The sequence below is a fragment of the Manis pentadactyla genome, chromosome 1 (assembly GCF_030020395.1).
Source record: "Manis pentadactyla isolate mManPen7 chromosome 1, mManPen7.hap1, whole genome shotgun sequence".
NCBI classification, from domain to species: Eukaryota; Metazoa; Chordata; class Mammalia; order Pholidota; family Manidae; genus Manis; species Manis pentadactyla.
Window position 1 is genome coordinate 136,610,069 of NC_080019.1, and position 14,841 is coordinate 136,624,909.

The following is a 14,841-nucleotide window of genomic DNA, read 5'->3' on the forward strand; positions in this document are numbered from 1 at the left end:
TGACCCAAATTAGCAGCATTTTACAATGTGTAATAATAAAAGGAAGATAAGCATAGTGATAAATATATGAAAAACATATCTACTAAAACAGCTCTAACCACTTTTCTTTGAAGGAGAACAAATCAAGTTCCCAACAATGTTTTAAGGAGAAATATGACTACTTTAAAGTAAAAAATTAAGTTTCACCCTAGAATACTATAGACTACTACATAAGGCAAAACAGCATTTAGGAGAGTGATAATAGGATTTCTTAAAAAGAAAACAGAGCAACCGAGATCCTACTGCTCTGCTACTAAATACTCTGCAGTGTATCTATTTTTAAATGTCTAAAGATATTGCTGCAAATGGCTATATAAAATCTAAGGTTTTTAATATCTGATTACTATAGTAGTTCATTGAAACTTGTGAATTTAACTCTTAAAATACCAGAGTATAAAATAACATATTGGCCTATGTGACAAAATTCAGCTGCAGTAAAAACAAAATGAATAGTTCCAAAAACTGGGTCCCAGTGCCTTTGAGCTTCAGGATTTCTTTCAGGAAAAATCATCTTTTTTATTGCAAATAGCAATTAAATACAATTATTTAATTATTTAGTTTATATACCAAACATTTCTATTAAAACATTTGTTAGAAATAATACGAAGGTATTCATAACTTTTTAAAATTATGTAAATGTTAACATGTTTAAGAATCCCAAATGCCATGTTATTTAAAATGCACAAAAGTCCCATTTAAAAAATGTTAAGCTTAATTGTGTGCACAACGAAACTTCTAGAAAACTTCATTACTTACTTACTGTTCACTGAGTATTACTTACAGAGATTAACAGTTTTAAGAATTCATCTGTTATTTATCCTGAAGTGTTTTGAATAACCCTTTCGTACTGTATGTGTTTCAATGAGATGACCACCCCTACTCTGGTCTGCTGAGAAAAACAAAAAAAAACAGTATATCTTCCTTAAGACCGATGTTGTTCTAATGTATTTTAGGTGGCTGCAAGCAGGAATTCATAAGGATAAAAGCAACAATATGAGGAAAAAATTTTTCAAATGCTTGTTTCATATTTACTGTATAAAGTCATTTTGACATGCCTACACAACTGGTTGTGGCAGCTTTCAGACATGATTTCTAATCAAAAAAAAAAAATTGCTTCAGGTTCTTTAGAGAAAGCTTGCCGCTGGGAAGTTGATTTTGGCCAAGTGCCAAAATCATGTGCAAAGGGGCCTCATTAGGGATTCATGGCAGACTTCAGCACTAACAAAAAATGTGACCCAACAGGCTAAATCAGCGACTAAAATTAAAAAGTAAGAGACAAAGACAACTTACTTAATATTCCTTCCGAAGCAACATTAAACTTTTTTTGGTAATTAAACCCTTGTTAGTCTAATGCAGTGTTCTTCTGTCCTCAAATGATTGTACAATTACTCTTTAAAACTTGTCAATTTCCCTTCTAAATACACTTTCTTTCTGTGGCAGTTTACAAAGATTTTGCTATATAATAAAACTCTATATCCACTATAATCAGTTCAACAGCAGAAAACAAAATTGTGAAAATGCAGACTACAGTATTCCCTTAAAACTTAAACAAACAAACAAAAAATAAGCAAACAATAGTCAGTACCTTTTAAACTTCTAACAAAAGTGAACATGCACCGCACTCAACACTCACGTCGATGGCGACGAATCATTCTCTCTGCTCAACTTTTCCCCCAAAAAGTAGGTTTGATACGTAGCCTTACCTAGATGTCTTCTGGCTGTTCTGCAGATCAAAAAGTTTCCTGCCTAAGCACACAGATATTTTTTCACGAACCATAAAGGCCCTTTTATGAATCCAGCACTGTAACAGGCTGCCTTCCACACCACATTGAGAGCCCAGTGCGTCAGCTCTCAAGATAAAATACATTGCTAATACACAATTAGTGGGAGAGGTTGTCTACTGGAGAATTTATCTTAAGGAAAGAGGGAAAAAGAAGCTTTTTTTTTTTGGGGGGGGGGAAAAGCAAAGAGGGTGCGGTCAGATGTTAGGTTTTGCTTGAGAAAAGGGCCCTACACTGCACTAGTACCTAAATACTAGCAGAAGCTGCCTGGGAAGAGAGCCAATGGAAGGACTTTGTTTGACCCAGCTGCCAATCTCCCCTGAAGCCGTGCGCCAGACTAAACACTCACACTATTTTAACTCAAATCAGGCTACAGCAGCTGTTTGCTTTCCGGCTCTGAGCTCTGCACCCACCATGGCCTGTGCAGTTCACCCGGCAAGCTCTGCTAGCTGCCTGGCTGAAATCTGTTCCTGGTTGGGATTTGTCATTGAAGAGCAAAATTTAACCCTATTCCTCATGGTGTATAGGTAGTTTGTTGTTAGCATTTGGATATGGTAATTCGGGATAATTTTATGATCTTTGTATATCATGGAGGAGAACTGAGATTGGCAAGTAACATGGATTGATACATTTCTTTGAAATTATAACCTAAAGTCTTCAAATTAACATTAAAGTTGCTAAAAAGCAGTAACAAGGCCTCTACCGTCCACCTCTAAGAACAATGATGGCACCCATTCACCCCAGCTTCAACTTCTTCGATACCAGCCTCTAGATGGAAAGTTGGACTGGGGAGTCAGTCGCACATCATTCACATCATTCTAAGAGTTAGTGCTGACTACTTAATATTCTGGAAAGTTCCTCCAGAAACAACACTGAAGCACACAAGTAGTTTGTTTTCCTTATATGAAAAAGTACCAAGTGGCCCAATTTACCTTTCCTAAATTTTTAAGCCAATTGAGCTATTAGCCTGAGTGTAAAAATCATATTCTGAGTTGTAAAACATTAAAATTTGCCCACTAGTAGTCTAAAATGAAAAGGATACTAAAGAGAAGTTAGTTAAGGAACTACCATTTAAGAAATAATCAAAATTAACAGATGTAGCAAGCAGAAGAGACCCGATAACTGAGATCTATCTCATACCAGATGGGAACCAAACACTGCAGATGTGGACAAAATAAATCAGCAAGTCATTCAACAGGTGGAAGAGAGAGGAGGGGGATAACATGATATCACCAAGTTATTCTTACACCTTACCAAATTCCTAATAATGGAAAATGAGAGTGAGAGAAGACACCCTTTTTATTTAGTTTCTCTTGCTGCATTGGGATGGAAGATGTCTTTTCATTTAGGGTAGATACCTAATAGGACTTCTTCTTTTTAACATAACTAATCTGGTTCACACTGCAGTCAAAAGATAAGCACAAAATAAATGTTTCTGAAGTACTGTAAAACTATGTCCAGGTATTTTTTCACAAAGTTGTTTCTTCTTTAAGCAGAAGTTTACTTTGCTTCCATTCCTGCCCCCAAATGATATGTCTGTTTTATCTTAGAAATCAGAGATCTAAATTACAAAAGTGGTAATTTTATATTAAAATGTTATTTCCTCAGAAAGGAAGTAGTGAAGATGGTTATAGAGAGGTTGAACTATCAGGTTTATGGGTGGACATACCTGAAAGACCCAATTCATTAAAAATGCATGTCAAGATAATATTTTACAACAGACAAGTTACTATCCTATTCTGAAAGTAATACATGCATAAACCCCTAAGATTCTCATTGGATCTGGCTTCCTACAATGCTCAGAATTCTTATGGAATCAAATAAAATGCTGGGAAATGGTTCCTTTTGTACCCCTTTCTTTCAATCCAAGAAAATATTCAACACTTTTCTCTGAATGGTCTATTACAATCTACCAAGAAAATGATCACCCATAATCGCTTTGCTACATGTACTTCTGCATTAGCTTTAAATGGTGGTCCTGAAGTAGCATTAGTTCATCTCAGCAGAGTAAGTACTTCTCTTACATGGAATTTTGCATTCCTTTCTTCTCTTTAGACATCTATGCACAAAACAGGAAGTTCACATTGAGTGCTATGGGCCGAATTGTGTTCCCCTCCCCTCAAACTCGTATGTTGAAGTCTTAACTTCCAGTACCTCAGAATGTGACTACATTTGGAGATAGGGACTCTAAAAAAATGATTAAGTTACACGAGGTCATTAGGGCAGGCCCTCATCCAACATGACTACTGGCTTTAGGGGAAGAGATTAGGACACAGATATACCCAGAGGGAAGATTATGTGAAGATACAGAGAGAAGAAGTCCATCTGCAGCTGAGGAGAGAGGATCAGAAGAAACAACCCTGCCAGCACCTTATCTTGGACTTCTAGCTCCTAGAATTGTGAGAAAATACATTTCTTTAAGCCATCAGGTCTGTGGCATTTGTTACGGCAACCTGAGCACACTCATAGAAAGACTAAGCAAAAAGGAGTGAAAAATGATCTTATTGTTAGAATACAATTTATTTCTATACTCAGGTGTTTGATTTTGTACAAGACTGCATGTAATTTATGAAGGAAGTGTACATTATTCACATTTTTTGGAAAAGAGAAAAAACTAAATGCATGCCAGACTTTTATATAAAAGCCATGTATGGTGTTAAAAATGAAAGAAAATATAAAATGCAGTTGCCACTCTTCCATGATACTTCTTATATTCATATTTTGAACAGTAACATTGTACTTAAGTCATTGTCTGGTAAACAATATAATAGTATGTGTGTGCTAAACATGCAGACTTCAAAAAGAATTATGTAACAAATAGGTACCTAGCTTTTCCTTTAGGACAAAAAAAAATGGTATGTAAGCTTTTGATTTTGTAAGAGAGTTTTGATGAATGCAGAATTTACAATCAAGGCCTGGGACTAGAAAAAAATTTTTATATTGAGTTGGAAGCAAAAAAATTTAGTCTTTGAAAGCGGGGAGTTCAAATAACTGTTACACAGGGAAAAGATTGTAAAGGAAGAAGGAAAAGAAATGTGAGTGCCTTGCAAGAAAGTCTGGGTAAAGGTAAATGAAGTGAGACTTCAGATAAACAAGTCTCAGATAAGATAAAAAAGTCAAAGGTTAATCAGAACATCCTCAAGGGAAACCATAGTTGCCCAGATAGTTAAGGGATGGACACTCAATTTACATGAAGTTGGAAGCAGCAAGATAAGATAGGAAATGGATTAGAATACAAATACTTTTGCTGTTGTGCAGGTAGAGTTCTAACATGGCCCCAAGATGCCCCCTCCCTAGTGTACACTGGTATAATACTTCCCAGAGTTTGGGCAGAACCTGGGAATAATGATGGGATAGCTGTGCAGTTGATTAGGTTATCAACCTATATTTAAGAGCCAATAAGGTCTCCATGTAAAGTTAGTAGAGGGGAAAAGACACAGCCAGTAGCAAGCTAGTAAGCAGAAATGGTAAGGAAAAGGATATTGAAACCACTGCTGCAATGAGATAGTGTTTTACCTAGCAACAATTCCCACAGCTGGCATATGGATGGGAAGTGTCATTGATCTTTTGATTCTCTCACTGTCCCCAAAATTCTATTTAATGTTGATCTTGTGTGGGGCACTGGGCTAAGTGTCATGTGGGATACAGAAACAGCCCCTGAGCTCATGCCTCAGAGAGTCTGCTAAGCAAACTGAAAGCAGACAGCCAGCCCTAAAGAGAATGGCATGGTGCTTGTTGAGCACTTCAAAATGCTGACATGGTAACGGTCAGTGGTTTTGTGACTGTGACAGAATGTTATGACAATATTGATAATTATCACTTATTCAAGCACTTATAATAAACAAGTTACTGTGAAAGACACTATCATGAAAAATGACATTTTTTTGTCACTCTACAGCTTCATGATGTCATTGTCTTAAAGTCTCTAAATTTATCATTGCTTGTGTAAAATTATGGTTGTTAGTTTCTCATCTTTTTTGGTAAACATTTCTCTCATTATTTCTCATGCTAGTTGAGAGCAAAAAGACATATATCTCTTGAAATGCCAACATTTAAACATAAAATCCAAGACATCATCACTATGTCCATTTTTTACAAAAACCCATTATTACTCCAAAGTAAATTACAAACCATACGACAGTAGTCTTCACTTTGAGCATGATATACTAATAATAACACAGTCCTTTGAATACCTGTTTCCTAATGAGAATAGCCATAAAACATTAAGAAATAATTTCAAATTAATGTTAAATGTAAATTTAGTATGTATGATCATGGAACAACTCAAAGTATTATAAGAAAATATCTAAAATGACTAAGTAGACATTTTCCAGGAAGATCATATACAGATTTAAAATAAAACATAGTATAACATATAACTGTCAAGATAGAAATAATTTTCTTTAAACTTCTTACCTTGAGTAGCAACTGGAGGTATACACAGTCACAAAACACCCATACAATTTAAAAAAAAAAAAAAACACATTTAAGCAATGGAAAGATAACCTATTCTTATTAAACTAATTAAAGTTTCAAAAATGACGTATTACCACTGTAAGGTTTTTTTAACCATTCCCTGCTTCACTCCATTTTCTAGATCTATAACTCTGCTATTTGTAGGAATATCTGTAAGCATTTTATCAAGTATATTTTATAATTTCAGAAGGATTAAGAACAATCTAAACAGGCAGAAGAAATATAATAGCCCTATATCCCCAAAGAAGAACTCACCAGACCCAAATAGTTTCACAAGGGATTTTTTGTAAATATTTGAGGAAGAAATTATATCAGTTTTCAACAATCTCTTCCAAAATAAAAGCAGAGGAATGCTACTTAACTAATTTCATGAGGCCAGCATTACTCTAATGCCAAAATTAGATACAAAAAAGGAAAATTACAGACCTGTATTTCTCATAAACATAGGCACAAGAAAACCTCAATAAATTATTAACAAGTCAAATTCAACAATATATAAAAATAATTATACACTATGACCAAATGGTATTTATTGCATGAATGCAAGTTTGGCACATGCTTTAAAAAATCAAACAATGTAATCGACCATATCAACAGACTAAAGAAAGAAAGAAAATCATATGATCACATTAATTGACACAGAAGATACAGCATTGGACAAACTCCAACACTCAGTCATGATAAAAATACTCTACAAATTAAGAAAAGAGGGGAACTTCTCCAAATTGATGAAGATCTATAAAAACCAAAAGATAAACATATTCAATGATGAATAACTAGATGCTTTCCCCCTAAGATCTGGAACAAGCCAAGGATGTTCTTTGTCATTACTCCTATTCAACATCATATAATGAGTCCTGGCTAGTTCCGTAAGACAAGAAATGGAAATTTAAGTATAAATATTGGAAAAGAATAAATAAAACTGTCTATTTATAGGCAATAGGATTATCTATATAGAAAAATCCAAAGAATTAAAAAAAAAATAAAGCAACTATAGCAAGGTTTCAGGATATAAGATTAATATACAAAATCTAATTGTCAGAATATGAATAAGTCTGGGGTTTTATGTACAATATTGTGATTATAGTTAATAGTACTGTATTGTACACATGGAAAATTGCTGAGAATAAATCTTAAATGTTCTCACCACAAAAAAGAAATGGTAATTTTGCGACATGATGGAGGTGTTAGCTAATACTAATACTACAGTGGTAATCATATTGCAATACATAAGTATATTAAATCTACATTTCATAAATCTTGTATCAATCCAATGTGCAAATTTAAGATTATACACCATAAATACACACAATGTTATATGTCAACCATATCTCAATAAAGCTGATAAAAAAATACATTAATTTTTTTTAAAGCCAACTGAATTATTTTTTACACCAATAAAAAATTAAAATTTAAAAATTTAAAAATACTATTTATAATAGTCTCAAAAAATTAAATACTTGGGTATAAATCTAACAAAATATATGCTATACATATGTGGAAAACTAAAAATTGCTAATGAAAAAAATAAAAGGTGATCTAAATACATGTATGTTTTGTTCTACCAGCTAAGAGGGTCTAAGATGAGATGACTCCACTGTATATGAGCACAGCTAGCACCCAGATCTTGGTTTATAATACCATTCCTGAATAAAAGAAATGAGGGCTCCTTGGGGAAATGCCTGATTCTAGAACTTAACAGGAAATATGAAAAATGGGCCTGCATCATCTTATAGTGCCAAAAAGTAGGTGCTAAAATATTAAAAAATAAACAATGATGAAGATATTTCGAAGGGATACAGAAACCAACTTGAAAGAGGTCTCAATAGTCAAAGTTGGAACAGTTTGAATGGCAAAATAAAGTAGTATTGGATTATAACCCAAAGTACAAAATAAATATCCATGAATACACACTGATATAAATTAATGACTTAGTATTTTCATAACTTGGAAAGAATAGACAAATATCCCAGGTAGAAGAATTCCAAGATATTTATGTATATTCCATTCTTAAGGAGGAAGCACATTCCAGCCCACCCCTTGACTATGAGTTGAGCATAGTGATTTACTTCCAAAGAGCACATATTTAGAGAGAGAGAGAAAAATGAATAAATTTACTGTGGAGAAAGCTGACAAATACTTCTTTAAGCCCAGTGATCAAGGCTAATGTCATCAGTGATATGCTATTTTAATAGTGTTCAACTTTGATACTATGTGTTGAGAATGGCAATTTACCTTTGTGTTCTTCCTCCCAAAAATGCATTACTTCAGTCTAAGCATGGGCAACATCAGACAAATTCTAATTGAGAAACATTCTATTGGACAATTGACCAGTAAAACTCAAAACTGTGAAGGCCCTTAGAAACAAGGTAAGTCTGAGAAACTGCCACAACCAAGAATACCCCAAGGAGACATGTCTATTAAGGTAATGTGGTATCCTGGATGGGATCCTCGAACAACCACCAAAAATTACAATTTTAAAGAGCAAATTTTACCACTATCAAAACAGAAAAGTGTATGTGAGTTTATCCACATAAGATTATAGGCTGTCCACATTATTTCTCTACAACATGAAAAATTAACAATATCTACATAATATTAGGGTAAATTAGTTTTTGAATAAAAGGGTTTAGTCCCAAACATAGAGACCAGGGGTAAATTATGATTGCCTTAAGCCAATAGAATTACGTGAAAACCAGACATAAGCCAGTCGATACACTGCATTTCTCCAACCACAGATATTAGTTCAGAGTGATCTGGACCACATGACCATACTTGATCTAGTTTCTCAGGTAAAAAGGAGACACATGTATTTGGGAGTCACCCTATGGTAACTATGACAAAAACCCAGCTATGGGGATAAAACAGACATCACAGAGAGGAGAGGAAATATAACTAGCATCCTGATGATAATATTAAAACACAGATTTAATCCTACCCTACTTATGACTGTTTTCATGTCATAAAAAAAAATCCAAACTGGCTTAAACAATAAGGAAATTCACTGATTCACATGACATGGAAAGTATTATAGCCAATAGGCTAGTCAAATTTTGTTTCCTGTGTAAAATCAATAGAAAGACACCTTAAATGATCAAAAACTAAGAGATTATATTATTCTTGAGAAAACTACATAAAATATGCTGGCTTACTAAGAACTAAATCAAAATTAAGTGTCCCTTGATGGATGAATGGATAAATAATATATATACAATGAAATATTATTCAGCCTTAAAAAAGAAGAAAATCATATCATGTGTGACAACATGTATGAATTTGGAGGACATCAAGCTAAGTGAAATAAGCCAGCCACAGAAAGACAAATACTATGCAATCTGACTCATATGCAGAATCTAAAAATATTGAACTCAGGAAAACAGAGGGTACAATGGTGGTTGCCAGTGGCTGAGGTCATGGAGGAAATAGGGAGCTCTTGGTCAAAGAGTACATACTTTGAGTTACAACACAAATGAGTTCTAAAGATCTAATGTACAGCATGGTAAATATAGTTGATTTTAATGTATTGTACCCTTGAAATTTGCTAGGAGAGTAGATCTTAAGTGTTCTCACCACATGTACACACAAAGGTAACTATGTGAGGTGATAGATATGCTAATTAGCTTGATTGAGTGTGGTAATCATTATAAAAACACTACATTGTACATTTTTAATATATACAATTTTTAATTGTTGATCACACCTCAATAAAACTGGGGAAAAAATACATTTAAAAAACAACTCAGTATAGAGGACTTCTTGCCCAAGCAAGAACCAAACTCCGTAATGGATTTGGAAATCTTTCCCAGTACATTATATTTTTTTTGCTCCTTTTACCATGCTAAGAAGTGGATTGATTGGTCATGGTATATTCTTCATCACACAATATTGGAGGACGACTTAAAATGATAATGGTATATTCTACTTCAATACTTGCTGACAATGGCTAAATTATTTAAAAATTTGTGAACTGCTAGACAAAAAATCCTTTTACTTATTGCTTCTTTTTCCATAGAAAAAAATGCGTAAAACACCATGCTTCCAAGTGAGAAGATCTAATAAGTTTACAGATGCAAATGCCTTCTGAGAACATCCAAGTTTATACCATTTAACATCATGTATCTATAAATGTGTCTTATAATTATGTTTCAAAGTCAATCAGTACAGCATAATCTTAAAAAAAGAGTAACAGTAATAAGTAAAATATATTAATCACTAATTCTACTAAATTAGTCATATGATTTATCTTCTTAAACCTAACTCCAGCCCAATGACATACATTCTATTGTACTGAGTTGAAGAGTTTCCCCAAAATGCATGTACACCTGACACCTATGAATGTGCTCTTATTTGCAAATATGGTTTTTGCAGATATAAACAAGTTTAGGTGAGGACATCCTGGATTAGGGTGAGCCCTAGATCCAACTTGACTGTGTCTTTACGGGAGGGAAATTTGGACACAGAAACACCTATAAAGAATAGGATCATGAAGGCAGAAATTGGAATGATGCATCTACAAGACAAGAAACATAGGGATTACCAGCTATCACCAGAAGCCAAAAGAAAGTCATGGAACAGATTCTCCCTCAGGACTGCTGGAAGGAACCAACGTCAACCTCTTGATCTCTGCTTCTAGCATCAGAACTATTGGAGAATATGTTTCTGTTATTTTAAGTGACCCAGTGTGTGGTAATTGGATATGGTAGCCCTAGGAATCTAATAGAATATTATTACCTCTATTTTATAGATGAGGAACTAAGGTTTAAGAGGTTAAATACTGCTCAAGTAAATGGAAAAACATGATTAAATTCAAGGAATCTGATATCAGAGTCTATGTTCCTGATCACTATCAATACTGTCTTTACAGTAATATACTTTCAATGCTCATTATACAGTGGGTATCTATAAGTGGTCTCTGTGGTATGTCATTGTTTAGCTCTCTAATAACATCTCTTGAAAATCATCCACATTATCCCATCAGTGCATGGAACTAGGCTCCTTGTCATGTTTTTTCTCCCCAGTCTGGGCACTTATGATAATGTCCTTCCTTCTAGCTCTTTGCTTGACTATCTTATATTTGAAGACAGCTGGGGGTATCAACCCTATGAGGACTTTCCTGACTGCTTCTTGACCAAGTCTAGTTTAGCATTCTTTCTATGCCTCACCACAGTATAATACATACTTCTAAATAATATAAAAATCTATTGTAATTTCCTTTTATTCATCTCCTAAAACTTTAAGAACAGGGGACTTTGCTTCCTCCTCTCCATTGTCAGTAACACACACAGTCCTTGGTAATGAGAAAGCACTCCTAAGCATTAGGAATTACTTAATGAGAAATTAATTGAGTGGAATATTTCATGTGAAATAAAGCAAAAGTCTTGAGTTACATAGTAAATATAGATGTTGACAGATTAATTTAAAATAGCTAATTTGAAGTCTATGGGATAAATATTAATTTAAGTACAGGAAGAAACTAGACTTCGGAGAGCAGGCACAATTTTTGAGTCATTTCATCTTTAACAGATTTAAGAATAATATGATAAATGAGTCATTTAACACCCCTTTTTAGTGATTTTCGTATATGGAACATTTGTTCCTTCATCATCATTTGTATGTTTATCATCTGGTTTATTTCTATGCTTGAATTTTTTGTGGGTTGGATTGTGTTCCCCAAAAGTTATGTTCAAGTCATAACCCTGGTACCTGTGAATGTGAACGTATCTGGAAGTAGTGTCATGGCTGTTATAATTAGTTATGAGCAGGTTGTACTGGAGTAGGATGGCTCCTTAATCCAGTATGACTAGTGTCCTTATAAGAAGAGAGAGACTTAGAGGTAGACATGCAGAAGGATGATAGCCTATGAAGACTCGACTTCACAAGGAGAACACGTGCCAATGGAGAAAGAGACTGTAGTGATGCCTCACCAGCCACCAAGGACCACCAGGGATGGCTGCCAACTACCAGAAGCTAACAGAAAGGCAAGGACCAGAGTGTTCAGAGGGAGCAGACCTTGCTGACACTTTGATTTCAGACTTGTAGCCTCCAGATATGACAGAATAAATTTTTTTCATTCTTTCAAACACCCAGACTGTACATTGTTATAGCAGCCCTAGGAAATTAATACGAACTTCTTTTTCTTGAATGTCATCACAATGAATTTCATTACAGTCTCCCCACTTTCTTTCTAAAGCACCTACTTTGGGTTCATGCAACTTTAACTTCTTGGATATTTACAGTTCTTAGAATTTTTTGGAATCTAAAACAAGGTAATCATGGTAATAAAAACTGAACTAGATATTCTAATAATTATATATGTATATATACATATGCTAATAATAACTTTTTTGTTAAAACTGGAAGATAAAGATAAAATTTCAGGAGAAAGGCATTGATGGCAAACAGACTTGCATTTTGATCTGGCCGGACCTTTCACTGCAGCGTGGCCGCACACCATGAAACATATTACATTGCAAATTTATAACCTTTGGGAGAAGTCTGAAATGCTCAATAGTGGGAACGAAAGGCCTGTTGCAGATCTGATGATTCTAGTCTACACTTCACAAGGCTTATGTGAATCATAATACATGGAATGCTGATGTGGTTTTAGGGTTAAAATCTCAAATCTACTAAAAACATGATTAACATTACATTAGCCTTTCGGAGCAAAGGTCTAAAACAATATATTTTAGTTTATGAGCAAAACCAGTGGGACATGAAATTGAACAGCTATGCAGATATAAACCCATAGCCTTCAGCTGTCCTCACAGAGAATGTGGTACCTCTAATCTCACAAATAATATGGCTGTGATGAAATGTAACTAGAATAGATATCAGGAATGTGTGCTGCCACCAGGGACTTCAGCCTAAGTGTGAAGGATGCTGTTTGTCTTGGGAAACTTCTCACCTCTTGGTAAACTTGCTGAATCAGGCTTCAGGCTTGCAGGGCCCTGATGCTGCCCTGCGGCTGTCCCAGGCTCTCCTTGCCCACTGAACACCCACATCCCTCCTGAAGCAGCAGCCTGGGCTTCAAAATCGAACTGCCTGTCGCTTCCACTTAGCAGTCAAAACTCCAGTTTCCTCAAGATGGCTGATCTTGGCAGACTCTGAGCAAAATCCTAATCTGATAATCTGATTAAATTAAATTAATTCAAACTGTGAATGGTCGATAACCTAAATATCTGAGAGAAGCTGAGTTCTTGACAATCTAATTTGAGGGATACACAAAGGAGATGTACTGAACAGGAAACCTGAGTGCACTTTGTTTACACTCAAATTTCTTTCATTGCCTGCCTCACTTCCTTCCCTCCTCCTTTCCCTCCTTTCCTCTCTCCTTCCCTCCTTTCTTCCCTTCCTTCTATTTCTTCTCTCTCTCCTCTCTCCTTCGCTCCCTCTTTCTCTCATTACTGGGTCAGCAATGTGGCACTCCCTATTTGCACGGTTCCTTATCCATAAATGAGCTTCCTGATAGGAATTAAACTAAGGCAATCACTGTCTTTCCCAAGGCAAATGCAATTTCCTCATCACCACAGTTGGCAGGACCTATACTCGTATTATTTTCTTCTGCCGGTAACTGTTTTTAAATACATAATGAGAAAAAAATATTTCACTAAGATTCAGGATTATATTTTTCCACTTTTTTAATAACATGTCACCTTTAAATTCATATTTAAAACATGAATAGTGCACTTGGAAGCATCACACTGAGCTACTTCTTTTATTATTATGGTTGCCATTATCACCATCATCATCATTATTGTGATTCAGTTAACTTGTCACAAACACCTACTAGTGATCAGAATGTCTTCCCCAGAAAGGCCTTGTATCTTTTATAAGTAATTATTGATATTTGCAGAAGGCCATCGATGCAAACATATCAATATATGTATTTATTATTACTAATTATTCCTTTAAAATATTTATTAATAATGAATACCATGGTTTATATGTTTTTTAATAAATCATCAAAATAATTTATATTTATTTCATGTTTTCTGGGCCAGATGCTGTTTAAAGTCCTTTGCATACAATATTTCCCTTAATCCTCAAAAGAATATTATGGATTGCGTACTTATGTATACTTGCTTTTAACAGATGTGGAAATGTAAAAGGCTTTGTAGTATTTAAAGAGCTTGCCCAAGATCACACAGTAGGTAAATTGTATTTAAAAATCACTGCATAAATACATAAAAGAATATGTACCATCTACTCCTCCAGGAATATATGCATATTCATGTTCTCTTTTTAAAAAAGGTAGGTTATGTATAAACATTTATACTATTAAATCTCAGACCCCAATGGAAGGTGTGGGGGCCAGTAAGTGGGAGCTAGAATAATGTTGAAAGATTGCCTTGTTTGTTGAAAAACAAGTCAGTTTCTAAGAGTATGTTAGATTAACCTGCCAGAATATGGTGAATCTGATGCTGTAGCTAGTAGGAGCAAGAAGTAGCATTGCTTCTAGACCACTTTCCTCTAAGGGGTGGTTCAGAGTAGTGGTAAGGGCATCAGGTCAGGCCTTGGCAAGTTTATGAATGACATCTCTGGTGGC

At 34.7% G+C, this 14,841-nt stretch overlaps 1 long non-coding RNA gene across 1 annotated transcript in view; it reads right to left on the reverse strand.

Annotated features, from left to right (window-relative positions):
* Nucleotides 1-6,108, reverse strand: part of LOC118910414 (uncharacterized) — a 202,049-nt gene extending 195,941 nt beyond the window's left edge. The window contains exon 1 of the long non-coding RNA XR_008997443.1: nt 1,743-6,108. This is a non-coding gene — a long non-coding RNA (uncharacterized LOC118910414). The remainder of the gene's footprint in view (nt 1-1,742) is intronic.
* Between the last annotated feature and the right edge of the window lie 8,733 nt (nt 6,109-14,841).